The sequence below is a fragment of the Scyliorhinus canicula genome, chromosome 10 (assembly GCF_902713615.1).
Source record: "Scyliorhinus canicula chromosome 10, sScyCan1.1, whole genome shotgun sequence".
Lineage (NCBI taxonomy): Eukaryota > Metazoa > Chordata > Chondrichthyes > Carcharhiniformes > Scyliorhinidae > Scyliorhinus > Scyliorhinus canicula.
The window spans coordinates 136050342-136066448 of NC_052155.1; positions in this window are offsets into that span (position 1 = coordinate 136050342).

A 16107-nucleotide genomic window follows, 5' to 3' on the forward strand; every position below is an offset into this window, starting at 1 on the left:
ACAGAAAATACTGGAAATATTCAACAAATCTGGTATCATGTGAAGGGGGGTGAGAGAAACTGAGTTAATGGGCAGTATTTAACGGGGCCTGAAAGAGCCGGAAATATGGCAGCTGCTGGGACTTACCTAGACAGAAGTCAAAATCTTGTTTCTTGGGTTGAGTTCTTATGATAAGGTTGGTGGCATGTCAGTGGCTGAGTGACCCAAACAGTAGCTGGTGGTGGGAACCCCATTTCCCATTCATTTGCATACCATGAATTTTCATTGATTGGGAAGATCACCAAATTGAATTCCAACTTCTCGATTAAGTCAGCAGAGCATGGGATACTCAAGTCTCCTGTTTCCCGACAGCTTAAAGGTGGCGTGCACCAGGCATTAATCTTTAGATCTGAGGTGATATTTTGTCTTTGTCTAACACAGGGGAGGCGAGCAGGAGAAACTGAGTGGTCCAGAAGCGGCCAGGAGGAGGGGTGGGTTAAAGGGTATGGGAAGGGCCCTCAATCGGCATGGGAGTTTGGGCTGATAAGAAGGGGCCACTGGCAGTCAGGTCCTCAAAAGGCAGTACAGTAAGGCATTGTTGTGTTTGGGGATGGGGGAGAGGAGCAGGAGGTGGCCAGAGGAAGCCAGGTTCTGAACTATGAGGTGGGTTCATTATTGCAGTTGTCGGATGCTGTGTATCTAAGGGAAGCAGCTATACCAGCAGATTAATATTCAGAGATGGTACATCAGGTTTGAAGGAAGACACGTCCAGTTTTGTAGAATCATAGAATTTACAGTGCAGAAGGAGGCTATTCGGCCCATTGAGTCTGCACAGGCTCTTGGAAAGAGCACCCTACCAAGCCCACACAGCACTCTACCCCACTTCAGTAACCCCACCAACCTTATTGGACACTAAGGGGAATTTAGCATGGCCAATCTACCTAACCTTCACACCTTTGGACTGTGGGAGGTAACCGGAGCACCCGGAGGAAACCCACGCAGACACAGGGAGAACGTGCAAACTCTACACAGGCAGTGACCCAAGGTGGGAATAGAACCTGAGACCCTCAAGCTGTAAAGCAACTGTGCTAACCACTATCCTACCATGCTGCCCACAGTTTGCAGGTAGTGCAGATCTACGGCCCCTGAGGAAAGGTCAAGGGTGAACGATGATGGTTGCAGACTCCAGGATGAAGACAGAAAGGTCAAATGGCAGGTTAGAGAGTCCAGGAGGAAAGTTGGTAGGTTTAGGGTCAATGGCTCTAGCTTCAGGGTGATGCTTGGATGCTCCAGTATGGCTGGGAGAAGCAGAAGGATGACATTGGGAGGGTCAAGGAGATGGGAGGAAGCTCAAAGGTGACGGACAGAGGGTGGAGGTGGATGGGATACAGCAGTAGGGTCACAGAATGTGTGTCCATCAATAGGGCTGGACTCTGTTATCTCACTGAGGAGGTCAAATGCTACCAGGAAATCCCGTCATTTCCTCAGGTACAGGATGTAACTGATTGTGCTCATTTCATAACTCCCTTGGAACAGCCAACTGCATTTGTCAATTTGAAAGGTTTTCACTCCCTTGTGTTTAAGTAATATGTGGCCACTGGAAAAGAGTTATGCAGGTGTGTTCTCATTTCCCAGGGAGCTCTCCTACCTGCGACTTCTGAACAAACTCCCAACTACAGCAGCTATATGAGGCCTTTGCTCAAGTATAGGGTTGGATCCTAGATGACAAGCTTTAATCCCCTCAGGAGTGGTTCATGACACCAGAGTGCGATGCCACAGCCCCATGGAGGAGCATCACAATGCTGCACACTGCGCAACAAGGGCAATCATGGAGCAGACCATGGAATTGTTCAAAATGTACTATCAATGCCTTGCCCGGTCTGACAGAGCTTTGTAATATGCGCCACAGAGTGTGTCCAAGATTGTCATCTTCTTGTACAGCTTGGTGCAGCAAAGGGAAGAAGAATTACCAACTGGATGTGGAGCAACTGCTAACCTCCTCAGATAGGATGAAAGGGAGGAAGGTGAGGCAGAGGACAGAGTTCTCCTGACAGCTCTCCCAGATGCTTCATTCGGCAATGACTGCCAAACATGGAGCATGACAGTCTACAGGAGGACATTTCAACAAATACACATAATGCACAAAATACCAAGTGTGCAAAATATAATGTGCATTACATTCCAGTGTCTCAACACTCGACCACTATTGTTCCCTCAACACTTCTATTATGACCACTGTGTCTTGGTCCAACCCCAACATCTGCAGCTGATGTGCAGACAGCCTGCTGAGAGCAGTGTCCAATTGTGGATGATGATCTTGGTGACAAACCTTGAATGCCCCGGCCTACTGGACTTCTACTGCATGGAGATAGGTGCTCCCTCCTCAGCCTCACCTACTGGAGGCTCTGTAGTCACTGGCAGAAGAGATGAGGTGTACCCTGAAAGGATGCCCCCAAGGATGGCTGGCCGGCACTCCTCCTCCTCAGTGTGTGATGACACCTCACTGTATCTCTGCAGAAAGTGGGATCTGGAGCAAGACCCCTTTTGCCTATGGTCCTAAGACCCCTCAAGTCCATGGTCACAGCAATGGAACGCAGGTCCAAGCACATATAGGTCATATGATGGACCTAGCTCTCCATGGCAGTCACCAACCTCTCCATGGAGGAAATCATGCGCTTGCATGACGCAGGCAGAAAAACAAGGCTTTTATGGACTCCTCCATCATCTGCCCAAGGTTGTGCATAGGCTTGGGCAGCTCTGCCAGATGTTCCCCTGCCTGTCTCTGCATCTTCAGTGGGTTTACTGTGGCTCAGCATGGGCCTGATCCCGCCCCCTATCAGGGACCTCAACTGACCCATACTCCCTCAGCTTCTGGGATATGCTTGTGGGGCAATTTGAGCTTGTACCCCTTATGCTACACATAAACCCTCCAAAGCCCATGTGAACGCAACTGAGCTGGTGGAGGGTGAGCGAGAGGCAGATGATGGAGCATTCTCTGCGTGTTCAACATCTTCAAAACAGGTGGAGTCATTGGTTTCCATGATGGTTTTTGCCTTCTTTGTCCATGGGTCAACCTGCAATACAGGACAACAAGAAAGGAGCAGCTCAGTCTATCAGGAATCCAGGTTCACACAGTCTCTAATGTGCCAATGTCTCCAAACCAGGTTGGAGACCTTCTCACGCTGCTGGCTGGCGGTTCATCTTGCCATCCGCATCCCCTTGCCCTCCAACTTCCTCCAAGCCTCCTGCTCAAAAGGCATAATCGCTCTCAGCTCGGCCACTCCTCTTCCTGCCTTAGGTGTCTCCCTCGATTTGAATGTCTCCTTATCCTGTGTGTGAAACATCAGATATTGATTTGTAACTGAAACCTCTTGAATGCCTATGCCAGATACAAACCATGGGTGGTATTCAACGGGCCAGCGCCGGGTCGGAGAATCGTCGGGGGGGGGGGGGGGGGGGGGGGGGGGGGGGAGGGGGGGGGGGGGGGGCAAATCCCGCCATGCCGCTCTGACGCCGGGCTGCTGATTCTTTGGTGCGGTCAACACAATTCTCCGTGCTTGACGGGCCGAGTGCCCGCTGAGGCCCATTGGCGTCATTCGCGTATGGTCCTACCCAGTGAGACCTCGGCGTTCTAGCTGTGGGGCTGTCCTGATGGGGGAGTGGGGGGGGAGCCGTCTCCGGGGGGAGGGGCCTCCACAGCGGCCAGGCCTCCGATTGGGGGTACCGATCAGTGGGCATGCTCATTCCGAGGGGGTCCTACATCCTCCGCATCGGGCCCCTCTAGGGCTCCGCCATCTTGCCCGGCGGCCAGCGTGGAGTTGGCCGTGGCGGGAATGCGTGGAGACGGCCGTGGCAGGAATGCGCGAACCTGCGCCAGCCGTGGTAGGGCTGGCTTTCGGTGCCAGAGCAGCGCACAGCACTCCGGCGTTGTTCTAGCCCCCGTGGAAGGGATGAATAACTGGGTCTGGCGGCCCGTTGACTGCGGCGTTTCTTGCGCCTGTTTTGACACCGGCATCAACACTTGGCTGGGATTTCAGAGAATCCCATCCTATATATTCTAACTGGTGCCAAGAGCCTTATCATTACATAACAGTCACATGGCCTGGCCTGTTTTGCCATGTGGTAGTGATGATGATCATGCAGTTCCCAACCTGGCCTTTACCCGATTTGCCAAGTTCCTTCATTTGATATCCTTATGAGAGGACCTTTAATGCAATGCCACATTTCATGGCTGATAGGAGCAGTTTAATTACAGTGCTGGAGCTAGTGTGGATGACATGGCTGCTCACCTCCTCTACAATCTCTGTTCTGGCCGCCTTAGTCAAATGGGAAGAACTTCTATTCCCATTCCCAGAGAAGACCACCACCCAGCGTGCCCAAAAGGCCGAGGGGAGAATCCCAGGGCCGCAACAGAGCCAGGGGACAGTGGGGCGCTCTTCATCTGTGGCAAGTTATCTTTCTGAACAGGGGAGGAGTGATGGGGATTTAGGATTATAATTACGCAGATGAAAGAGGGGGGGATAGTGATGAAGGTCCAACAACATAAGTTGTCCGATAAAATGGGGAAGTGATAGGGGGATCAAGGGTGGGCCAAGTAGAAATCTTCCAGTTGACTCTTCAGGCTCTGCACTTCACCCACTTTGCACCAATTCTCTTGCCTGCAGAGATTGGATAGTTACACAGCTGGGCCTCTTTCAACGCACCCTAACCCGGATTTGAGTCAGCTGATGGAGGAGATGGACATTTCATGGAAACATAGAAAATTGGAGCAGGAGGAGGCCTTTCGGTACTTGGATTGGATTGGATTTGTTTATTCTCACGTGTACCGAGGTACAGTTAAAAGTATTGTTCTGCATACAGTTCAGACAGATCATTCCATATGTGAAAAGAAAATACATAGGGTAAACATAAAAAATACACTGTAAATACATGGACATTGGGTGAAGCATACAGGAATGTAGCACTGCTCAGGAGAGATTTGTGAAGAGATCAGATCAGTCCCTGAGAGAGTCGTTAACAGCGGGGAAGAAGCTGTCTTTGAATCTGTTAGTGCGTGTTCTCAGACTTTTGTACCTCCTGCCTGATGGAAGAAGTTGGAGGAGTGAGTAACCCGGGTGGGAGGGGTCTTTGATTATGCTGCCCGCTTTCCCAAGGCAGCGGGAAGTGTAGACAGTCAATGGATGGGAGGCCGGTTTGCGTGAAGCACTCACAACTCTCTGTAGTTTCTTATGATCTTGGGCCAAGCAGTTGCCATACCAGTGATCTGCGGGTCCAATTCTCTGAGTTTTTTGTTTGTCTCAGAGCTTCTGTCTGCAGAGGTGGGTCTCACACGTTGCTTCTTTCCATCCTCTGGTCCACCATTGAATCTTCTATGTTGCCTCTGTGTCGAATCTTCGCTGGGGAGGGTCTTGGTCATCGATTCTTATACCCCTCTTCACTCCTTTCCAGAAAGTTCTGTGGCCCTTATCCAATTAGGTCTTGGGGCAGGGATCACAACACACAATGGAGTTACCAATTGCAACTCTGCAGGACACCAGGAACCCACCCCCAGGGGTTCACCTCCAGGTATATTGTCTGTACTTAACCTTACTCCATATATGGTAACAGCGGGAAATCCAGGTGCCAGAAAGTCTAGCTTCATCTGAGCAATCTGCAACAATTGATCTATTTGAATGGATGATCTCCTGCTGTCCTATTTACAGGGCAGGCCCAGACTTCTCCAGACCGTCTGTCTCTGCATTCGAACCTGATTGTTCAAATTCCCATCAGGCCTGTCGTTGGGCTGTGACTGTGATTTAAATTGTCAAATTCTTAATGTAAAGCGTCCAGTTATATATCGGGTCTAAAATACAGGCCATTGTGCATTTTACCACAGTCCCTCCACGTGATCCAGTGAGCATCAACAAACTGGATCACACAACTTTAACCAAGCTATTGGACGGGCACGTATAAGAACCTTGGGCGAATAATCCTACTCCTTAACCCAACATACATATATCTCATAGACATCATAAATAAAAATTAAACTGTTTATGTACAACGGTTGAAAATACAAATAAATACCAAGGCAATAAATACACCAACAACAAAGAATACCTTTCAGATGTGAGAGCCCTTAACATACCCCTTCACGGTGCCGGATCACAGTTTCTACATCCAGGCACCACATCTGTTCCTTTTTCCAGCGGACGAGTATCCTCACACTCGCCTGCATCTGGTGGGGTAAACCACATTTATCTGGGGTATGTTAGCCCGATTGTCCGGTCATTGGTCCTTCATTCCGTCGGACTGTACCTTTGTGTCCATTCCAGGGTGAAGAATCCCAGATAGCGCATAGTGAGTATGCAGTACATTCTGCAAAGAGATCAGGGTAGCACCTGTTATTATTTCTCAATACCTGATCCCTTTATCCCTCCCACCAGATGCTGGCTCACGCTCTTACTAACCCCACTTACAGCCTTATCCCCAGAATCAGAGTGGCCAGGCACCTGTGTTTAATTTTGTGCCTCCTGGTGACAATGAGTTCTGTGGCTAATACCACAAGGCAGGGTCGGCTAGCTATCTATGTTTAAACGGGTTGCTTTCCTTTAACGATGAGTGGCAGCTTTTGTCACAAGGCAGAGTCACGCAAGTGGAATCTAGACAAAAAGGTATAATGAAGAAGATGAGAAGGTATGATGACGAAGATGAGAAGAGATGGCGAAGCAAGGTTCACCGACTCCTGGAGATAAAGTTTTTGTATGATCAAGGTGACATAGGAAACAAAGACAGGTGGCAAAGCGAAGGCCTGCCAACCTCGGGAGGATGTCGAGGAGCCAAGTTCTTGAATGATAATATGAGATGATGGCTACCAATCACATTGCACTGAATGTAGTGTGTTGTATTTGATACCAGCTGACGTTTGGACTTTGGATCTTTCAAATGCAGTATTTTTATCGAGCAGATCCTGACAATTCATTAGATGAGGCATTCTGTGGAGGCCACCTTTCATGAAATCGTAGGAAGAAGGAAAGGAGGAGGAATGTAAGGGGAGCAGGGTTCTGTCACAGGGCCTACATTTTATACAATCAAAATGAACACGATACATTTTATTTTCAATTGGAGATGGCAGAGTCCATGGGCTGGATTCTCCCAAAATGGGACTATGTCCCCATGCTGGCGTTTCACACTAAAGATTCCTTGGAAAAAGATGAAGCGATTCACTGACCTGCAGGGGGCTATCAGGGACCCAGATTTATTCACGCAGCTTTAGCTGCGGATACGGGGTCCTGCACTTCCGGTTTTGAGTCTCTGCATGCGCACGACAGCGGCCTCCAGCTGTCGCACTGAGCGCCATGACAGACTTGGATCACGGGGGCAGATGAAGAATGTAGCCTCCCTCGATCGGCCGCACACCCGAAGATCTGACCGTCCCGATCTGTCCTGCGGCTTCCTATAAGGCCGCCCCCACCCCCCGTGTCCGATTCTACCCCCCTTCCCGCACAGGTGGACTGAGTCCGCAGCCGCCATGCAAACTTCCCGAACAGCGATAGGTGGTTAGAACCACGCCATCTGGAACTCACCCGGCAGGGAGCAGAGGATTGCTGGGCAGGCCTCTGGCAATGGCCCCCCAGCCGCGCGGAGTACTCCGCGAACACGCCGATTCTTGGGTCCCGGAGCATCGCTGGACTGGCGCCGGGCCCGATTGCGGTGTGAAAATGGATTCTCATCCCCTGCGCCAAACGCGCTTTCGGCGCACAGCTGGAGAGAATCCAGCCCCCTGTATGTCCTTTGAGATGGTGCTTTAAGTGGGTGGGCTCTGGCAAGCTGGAACCCGCTTTTCCACTGGCTCTTGGTTGGAACATCATACTAGGTGCTTCCGGCGCAGGTGCTTTAGAATGTACGCAATTTAGTCGCAACTCATTTTCTTTTTCTCCGTGACATCAGACAAAGTCTTGCATCTGAGATTTGTGGGGGTGGGACTGGAAACAAGAGGTCAGAGTCCAGACCCTGGGGTTGTGGGTCAGGGGCTACTGCCTCAATTCCTTCTAGTGTTAGATGGCATTGGTGATGGTTGTTTTGGGAACCCATTTGGTTCACATGGTACCACCCGGGCTTTCCTGGAATCCAACAGCACCCGGCAAACGGATGGGCTTACCTCATCTACCATGGGGAAGGGTCCCGACATCTGGGGGATAGGAAGCACTGGGCTGGTACATTACCTTCTGTCCGACCTCATACTCGATAGGATTCACCTTACCATCAAAGTAGGCCTTACTCTGCTTCTTTCTTTTCCTTTTTTAACAGCTGCTGCCAGTTATGCAGCTTGAACATTTGCCAACAGTGTTTTGACTGTGGTCTCAAGGCTAAGGGCTGTGAGCTCGGGTTCAGATAAATCCTGCCCAGGCAGGCATTCGATCCTAGTCATGATTATGTGCGGGGTGGAGTCGGTGAAACTGGAAACTGAGTTCCGCACTATCATAAGGACAAGGGGCAGGACTTTGTTCCAGGTTTGGTTGTTCTGCTGGACAGTCTTACGGATAATTTCTTTGAGGGTCTGATTAATCCTTTCCACTATCCCACTGGATTGAGGATGATACGCAATGTGGAATTTTTGTTGGATTTTAAATAACCTCATTACCTGCTGCATCACCTCAGCAGTGAAATAAGTGCCTTGGCCCAAATCTATACTGCGAGGGAGACTTCACCTAGTAAAGATTTGCTGCACTAGGATATCTATCATGGCTTTGGCTGTATTAGTTCTAGTGGGGAAGGATTTGACACACTTACTAAAAGTGTTGATGATGACCAGGATGTATTTGTAACCTCCCGTGCTGGGCAGTATTGAGCCGATGTAATCAACTTGTAAATTAGTCCAGGGGCCTTCCAAAGGTTGGCTGTACCTCAGTTCTCTCTTGTGAGCATATTTGTCGGGATCCTTTTGGGCACAGACTACACAATTATCGATCTATTGCTGCACATCTTGGCCTACGTCTGGCCACCAGCACAATCCCTTTGGTGGCCCTGGACAGCATGATTTTGATAAATGATTTGGTTGCAGTGCCTAGTCGGAACCATGTACAGCCATCCTTAAGGACTAGCCCGCCCTGTATCATGAGTGTATCCTGCCATTTGTCAAAGAAGGGGGGTTTCCTCTGGGCCTGTTTAAGGTCTTCGACCTTAGTCTGACTGATAGTCACAGCATCGATCCGTTCGGTAACGGGGGGGTTGCCATGGCTCCCCCTCCCAGGCGCCCGGCTTGGCCAATTCATCTGCCCTTATATTCCCAATTGGGAAGTTCTATGATGACCTTTACTTTAATGATGCCGAACACAGCCTGCGCAGATTGGAAAATAAATTTCAGTACAGGTCCAGATGGTAAAGGTTTCCCGTCTGCAGAGTCGAATCCCCTCCTTCACATAGTGGCAGGAAGTCAGTAAAACTATTGCTGCCAAACATGCTATCTGAGTGTATCTGCTGGTGTGAGGAACTGGTCAGGGTGGCTGACCACGTAAACAATGGCCGCGAGCTCGGCAGCCTGGGTGGTCATCTGAGTAGGAGGTTGTAAGGTTATCCCCCTCAGGTGTTTGTCTTGCTCGTCTTCCACATGGATGCCACACCTTGTCTTTCTTTTATCATCTCCCACCATAGAGAATCTATCTATAAATATTTTTAGGGCCTGATTACCTGTCTCCCCTGGCCCTCTCCATTTTATTTTTGTACAAATGGGCCCTTAGGGTCATTTATTGCCGTGACTTGAAACTGATTGGGTTTCCCTCTGTAGCTCAAGTTGTCCACTAGGAAGATCGGGGCTTGGGTACGCTTTACCGCAAGCCGCGGCCCTGGAGCATGAGGTTCCATCGCTATACGGTTTTCACTAACCGCCCGCCCTTAATCCAGCCGTCAAACAATAATGGATGGGGTGTTCTCTGTGATGGTTAATGGGTTTAGCTGAAAATATAGCTGGAACTTTGCACCACCCAGAAAACTGCTGAAAGGTGTTTCTCACACACCGGGAAACCCTGTTCGACTGGGCTGGGGAGGCATAGGCCACCGGTCCGAGTCTCCCACAGTGCTCCAGTAGAAGAACGGCAGCAAGTGTGCTGTCTGTGGCTGCTACTTCCAGAGCAAAAGGGAGGTCTAGGTTAGGTACTTGCAGTGCTGGAGCCTGTGCTAGGGTCTGTTTTAACTTCAAGACGGCCTATGCGTGGCATTTGGTCCATTCCCATGGGGCATTCCTTTTTAAGAGGTCTAAAAGGGGGGAGGCTTTAATGGCGAAGCTATTAATGTGGTTTCAGCAGTTCCCCAGTAAGCCTAGAAAGGCGAGCAACGAACTCATGTCCTTGGGTAGGGGATGGTGTGTTACTGACTTGAGTTGCTTCCTTTCTATTTTGTGCCTCCCCACGGTCACTACTGTCCTTAAGTCCTGTGATTCATATTCTAGGCCTTCTTGTGATTGACTTTTAGACCTGTGTAGAGAGGAGGTTCAGCAGTTCTTTTCGCAGTTTAAGATGATCCCCCCTGGTTTCGGTCTGGAGGAGCTGATCGTCCACAAACGGACATTCGGGTTTTGAAAACCCTTCCAGATCCTTTGGTATTTCACCCTCTGGTGAAACATGGAGCGTTAGTTATGGAAGCCCTGTGGCAGGCATGTCCAAGTATATTATTGCCACTGAAAGGTGAAAGCAAACTTATACTGGCACTGACAGTCTTGGTGTTCAGAGCCACCTGGATGACTTTGTACATGAATTATAGAAAGTTGGTATGTAGAGGACTGAATGGCCAAATCATGTTTCTATTTATCTGTTCTTATTTAAAAGCTTGCCTCATCATCATTGACAGTTGTTCCTGCCGCCATCTCAGCCTTAAGCTCTGGAGCTCCCTTTCTTTGGGTAAGATTTTCCTCCTTGGGGCAGGGAAAGAATGTGAGGATTTTTTCTGGGTCCCAAGCCCAGCCAGGGGGAAGTTACTGGCCCCGATTCTGATAAGATCACCTCTTTAATTGGCTTGGAGGTGGGTTTATTGGCTGATTAGCAGCCATGGGGGTGACAGTGGGAGTGGAGGCAGGACTTTGCAAGAGTGGGCCTGATTTAAGCATTTCATTGCAGAAATGCCTCAGGTGAGGTAGATCCTGGAAACCAGGGTAGGGAGCCCCTAGATCCACTGAAGCAGACTGCAGGTTCTCCTCAATGCCATGAGGGCGAGGAGGGAGGTATAAGGAGGCCACCCATCCGAGTTAAACGGGCCTCAGTGGTGGTAGGTAAGTGGAACAGTCAGCACACAGAGTGTGATGCACAAAACCTGGTCCAGTGGACATAGTCGTTCAATGACCTGATTTGCTTTGGCAAAGTGAGTAAAATGTTGAAGAATCAGAGCAGGCCTCTGGGTATTCAATCGTGTTCGCTGATGTAGGACTGAATCACAGGCTGAGAAAGGAGGAGTTGATCCCGCTCATGTGCTCAATATTGGCTGAGGTATTAAGCGCACAAGCTCATCCATGAAGGGAGTGGCCACCCTCATGGAGAGCCATAAGTGGCATCACTGTGAGTAGAGGCAGGAGCAGCACAATCACGTTCACAGAATGATTCCACACTCTGTAGCCTTGACTGCTGACCACATGGGTGCAATCGATGAATTTTTGCACCAGAGGGAATCCAGTGGTTAAGATGAATCCCAGTGTCTTTTGTGCCTGTCAGGTGCCATCAATCTGGAATTGAATGTACTGTCCAGCTCTCATAAATTGGCCACCTGCAAGACGTGGTGATGGGAAGCATCCTGTAGGACACCCCCAAGGTCTTCAGTTGACACTTGAAAGAAATCAGAAGCAAAGATGTTCAAGACCACAGGGACGTTGATGGCTACTTGGAGAGATCAGCGCTGTAAGATGTGAGGTCTTCAGTGATGAAGGCATAAATGTCTGAATATCTGCATTATTGTAGTCTCCTGTGGCACTGGCTCTCGGTCATCTTATTTTTTTTGAAAAATATTTTATTGAGGCATATATAATTTTAACAACAGTTTTCAAGAGGAACAAACAACAGAACAAATAACACCCACCCAACCAACAACCAAACCCAGCCAACATGGCTCACATACACAGTTCTCCAGTCCCCCTTTCCCACTAAGTGATCTTGGTTATCTTAAAGTAGCTCCATCTTTATCGGTTGATCCTATGCTTAGGGTATGGCCTCCACATCCTTCCTGCCCCTCATCCCTCTCTTCAGTACTCCTGAAACCCATGACACTGCCCAAATTTCTGAGGAGGATGTTATTCCTCAATGGCACTGGACCCAAAATCTGAGAGTTATTCCCCCTTTTCCAGCAACTGCCATCCTTAAATTCAGATGCACACACCACTCTAAGATTGCATTTGATCGTCTTGTCCGGTCCTCTAGTGTCAGCAGGTTGACCACACCCGGAGCTGATTCGTGCGATAGTGGGTCTGACATATGAGAAGAGATTGAATCAGATAGGATTGTATTCAAGGAGTTCAGGAGAATGAGAGGGGATCTCATAGAAACCTATAAAATTCTAACAGGACTGGACAGGATGTTCCCAATGGTGGGTGTGTCGAGAGCCAGGGGTCATAGTCTGAGGCTACGGGGTAGACCATTTCGGACAGAGATCCATAGGGCGGCACGGTAGCACAGTGGTCAGCACTACTGCCTCACAGCGTCAGGAATCCGGGTTCAATTCCAGCCTTGGGTGACTGTCTGTGTGGAGTTTGCATTTTTTCTCTGTGTCTGCGTGGGTTTCCTCCCGGTGCTCCAGTTTCCTCCACAGTCCAAAGAAGTGGAGGTTGGGTGGATTGGCCACGTTAAATTGCTCCTTATTGTCCAAAAAGTTAGGCAAGGATAGGGTGGGGGCGTGGGCCTAGGTAGAGGACTCTTTTGGAGGTTTGGTGCAGACTCGATGGGCCGAGTGGTCTCCTTTTGCACTGTAGAGATTCTATAATTCTATGAAATGAGGATAAAAAATTTTCACCCAGGGAGTGGTGAGCCCCTGGAATTTATTATTGCAGGAGGTATTTGAGGCCAAAACATTGTAATATTTTCAAGAAGCAATTCTACATAGCACTTAGAGGAATCCAAGCATATGGGGGACAAAGTGGGATTATGCTATTGAGATTTTCAGGGGCCGTTGTAGACTTAATGGGCCGAATGGCCTCCTTCCATACTGTAGATTCTATGATAGTACTCACTCTTCCCACAACCTGGACTAAATAAATGATTTTGTGTGCCAATGGTTGAGTCCCCCACTGCACCATTCATCCTTTTATTGGGTCCACCTTAATCCCTGGGCTAGCCATGACTGGTTCCTTGCTGTGTGTCTGCCTCCATTCATATGGTCTGCACCTGTGTGCAGCCCATACACCCCTATCATTATCTGAACAAGGCACTCAACAAGCTCCCAATGAGCTCTTTAAGAATGTTAATTGCTGTAGTTAATGGACCAGACAGGATCACGGCATCACCCTCCTCTCACCATTTTTAAACTCACCAACAGCAGGAACAGAAATGGGAAACTGGAATGAAGGCCAGCACCAGTATTTTTGTCCCACCTCCATTCTCACCCCCAGTGCGACCTGAAAATTCATCCCCAAACCTCTCTTGCCTCTCTACTTAACTCTACTTTTTAGGACCCTCACTGAACCCTCTCTGTTTGACCAAATTCACCTTTCCAAGGGCGGCACAATGACACAGTGGTTAGCACTTCTGCCTCATAGCTCCAAGGATCCAGGTTCAATTCTGGTCTTGTGTGACTGTCTGTGTGGAGTTTGCGCTTTTCCTGTGTGTGTGCATGGGTTTCCTCCAGATGCTCCCGTTTCCTTCCACAGTCCAAAAGAAGTGCAGGTTAGGTGTATTGGCCATGCTAAATTGCCCCTTAATGTGCAAGTTAGATAGGTTTATGGGGATAGGGTGGGGAGTAGGCCTAGGTAAGGTACTCTTTTAGAGGGTCGATGCAGATTCAATGGGCTGAATGGCCTCCTTCTGCACTGCATGGATTCTATGGTTCCCGTGCCTCCTTTTTTTGGCTCGGGTTTAATATTTGTATGATTACAGTCCTTTGAAGCACCTTGGAACAATTTATGACATCAAGTGGCTTTATAAAAGCAAACTTGTTGTGCAATGCCTTTGTTACTGTGAAAACGCAAAGTTTAGTTAATGCTAGTACAGTTATATTGTCTACTCATTTTCCTTGTCAGGAGAATCTTCATTCTTTGCCACAACCAGGATGAGAAGACATGGATACTTGTGAATCATGGAGAATGCCTTCAATTATTGTGCAATTATAGAAGTCTTTCTTTGTTCTCACATCAGCAATTGAAAGTGCAATCCCAAAATTAGATACCAGGCCATCTGTTCCTTATAATTAATAATTTTGCCTTTCACAGCTGAGAAGATACATTTCAATACATTCAAAGGAATATATCTTCTTCCTTTGACTGCCACCAAGAAATTTAAAAAGCTCACTGAATATAAAAAATTCACTTGGGTACAGAACTTGGGTATTGCTGAAAAGAGACATGCTGTTGAAGCTTTTTGCCTTGCACTCATCAGGACAGAGCAAGAAAGCCAAATTCAAAGAAAAAACATGTCCGCGTATTGTGCCTTTTTCAACTAAATAAAAGCTTGGGGGATAACTATTCCATGGTACATTCCCCATGGCAACACTCAACCAATCAGTGTTGACTTACCAACCAATCAGCCCTTTCTCGTGCAGTATAAATTGTTACCCCTTTGAAATTTGGTATTTTTGCATCTGCCATGTTGAGTACAAGGTGAAAAACTTTGACACCAAATTCTAAAGAGTTGCAGGGCATGATTCAGTGACCACATTGTGTCCAGCACAGATTGGGGCGGCTGGGTGAATAGTGGGGGAAGGCAGAATCGAGATTCACGCCGGGCGCGAACCGTTTTGCAATTCACCCAGTCCACACCTGATGGCGAGTTCCGGATCTCGATCTAAAATGGTGAAAATATTAACCCTCACTTGCGTTCATTTCAGTCTCATTAACGGGATTGAAGTTGAATGCAGCAGCCCCCGGGAATTACCAAACTCTCCAGCGGGAAGTCACGTAGGCAGCATTTAGTGTTCCTGTTGAAATACGGGAACCTGCCGCAATGGCGACTGAGGGGAAGTGAGGAGGTCAGTAGCCATTTTAATTTATTGGCATGCAGCTCAAGGGCACCAGAGGTGCTGCCCCAGTGCTCGGGGACACGGACCCCATGGAGGGTAAGGACACACCCTCCCGGTGCCGGGAATGTCAGTGCAGCCCTCAACGTTTATGTCACTGGGCCATTCCAAGGCTCCAGCTGGGTCCTCTTTGGCATATCCCAATCTTCACTCACAGGTGCATCCGAGAGGTGACGGATGTTCTGTATGCTGGGCATCAGACTATATCATCTTGGAGCTGGACCAGGCCCACCAAGATGCCTGAGCAGGAAGAATCATTGCCATCGCCGAGATGCCCCAGGTCCAGGAGGCAATTGATGACATGCATGTTGCTCTGTGAGCACCGGGGTATCAGGGAATGCCCTATATTAACAGGAAGGGGTTCCACTAATTACATAGAACATAGAACAGTACAGCACAGAACATGCCCTTCGGCCCTCGATGTTGTGCCGAGCCATGATCACCCTACTCAAACCCACGTATCCACCCTATACCCGTAACCCAACAACTCACCCCCTTAACCTTACTATTAGGACACTACGGGCAATTTAGCATGGCCAATCCACCTAACCCGCACATCTTTGGACTGTGGGAGGAAACCGGAGCACCCGGAGGAAACCCACGCACACACGGGGAGGACGTGCAGACTCCACACAGACAGTGACCCAGCCGGGAATCGAACCTGGGACCCTGGAGCTGTGAAGTATTTATGCTAACCACCATACTACCGTGCTGCCCCTTAACGTTCAGATCGTGTGCGACTACCCCCTCAGAATCATTCACGTGTGTGCCCGTTACCCTGGGATCATGTATGACAGCTACATTCCGTGGCACCTGGAGATCCCTGGTGTCTTTGAGGACCACCACAGGATGGCGTGTTGGCTCATGGGGGAATAAGGGATACCCACTGAGGTCATGGCTGATGATGACCAAGGCCGAGACCCATTATCGCCACCCGTGCTGTCATTAAGT